Below are 1,677 nucleotides of genomic sequence, written 5' to 3' on the forward strand. Positions count from 1 at the left end.
TTAACCCTTAATCCTGACCATCTACTTCACTTGCATATCACCTGCCTCATGCCCATTATTGTACCAAGAGCACGGGAGGGGGAAGGGGAAGAGGAGGGACAGACACAAATTTTTACTTAATTTGGCAAAACACGCACACACGACCCCATTCTCTCTCCCTGTACAACTGGTTAACCCCTTTTCATCCAAATTTGAGTGTCTTTATATGAAGCATTGAACATGTACGCCGATAACCCTGGACACCAATAATACAGAAATTAAATGAAACCGAGAAGTTTGCAGTAAATTTGAAGAATATGAATGATAAATATTTCGTTTAAAAGTTACTCAGCAATCTTTTGGTCTGAAGTGAATGCTTTATCTCATACATATGAGTATATTTGAATGTATCCCAGCCACAGACACTTTCTTAGCAGTATAAGGCTGTGATGAAGACTGACGTATATTGTCTGGCAGAGATGCACGTGCTGGGCTGAATTCATGCTGAATAACGTTTTGTATCGTGGTTCTCAAAATCTCGTTAATCTAATGTTTTAACTGAATGATTCGTGCTCATTCTTTAGTTATAATGTAGACTGATAACTCCGTGAACTTTTTTAAATGCACGTTGTATTTATACTGTCCTGTAAATATAGACGCTTAGTTGAAACGTATGCTCGAAATTATCATGTTAAATAAGCATCTCACAGGAAGTACTTCATTACCGTGGAATTATTCCCCCCCAGTCGCTGAATCAGACCTTATCATCTTTTAATATTTATTCTAGAGTACAAGTTTTTTTTTTTTTCTAGATCGTTTGGGTTACTACTGTCAGAAAATTCTTTGTTATATGAAAAACAATTTTTATAGGTACTCCGTAGGGGGGTTAGTGCGTGAGGTGCACTGTAGGCATTGCTTAAGGTTCTTTGTAGCGTCCATTTGGCCCCCAGCTGCAACCTCTTTTATCGCTTTTTCTGTACCTCCGTTCATATTCTCTCTCTTCCATCTGACTTTCCACCCTCTCTAACAAGTGTTTCACAGTGCAACTGTCAGGTTTTCTCCTGTTTCGCCTTTCAGACCTTCTTACTGTCCATATCCTTTTCAGCGCCGAATGACCTCATTGGTCCCCAACGCTTGGCCTTGGGCCTAAATTCTATAATCCTATCCAATATTTAGGTCAGTCATTATTTTTTTGAACCGTGATGCATAATGGAGAACATTGAGTTTTTTAATAGCAAGTGTTCTTCCTCAGTCCAATTATTTACTAAATCGATGTGCAGAGGTCAGTGTCTGTCTTGCTTTAAGCCTTAGTTTCGCTTCTCAGTTATCGTAAGAAAGTCAACGTTATTCTGCGTCTTTAAGGCTGGTGTTGAAGAAGACTGCATTGAAGATTTGGCGTTTTGTACTCGATTTGACGCTCGAAGTGTTGCTTTAGAGTTTCAAAAACCTTATTTGTTTATTAGTGCTAATATCTTGATTACATTTTTGCTTAGATTTTTTATTTTTAGAATTTAATGACAGGCACAGTACGTACTACACATATACATTTTTTAGTTTCGGGATAACTTTAATTAAGGAAGTTTAAATAACTAAAACTGAATAGAATGATCTTTTCTGCTACTTGAAATCTCTCTCTCTCTCTCTCTCTCTCTCTCTCTCTCTCTCTCTCTCTCTCTCTCTCTCTCTGTGTTTTAAATT

The sequence above is a fragment of the Macrobrachium nipponense genome, chromosome 26 (assembly GCF_015104395.2).
Source record: "Macrobrachium nipponense isolate FS-2020 chromosome 26, ASM1510439v2, whole genome shotgun sequence".
Lineage (NCBI taxonomy): Eukaryota > Metazoa > Arthropoda > Malacostraca > Decapoda > Palaemonidae > Macrobrachium > Macrobrachium nipponense.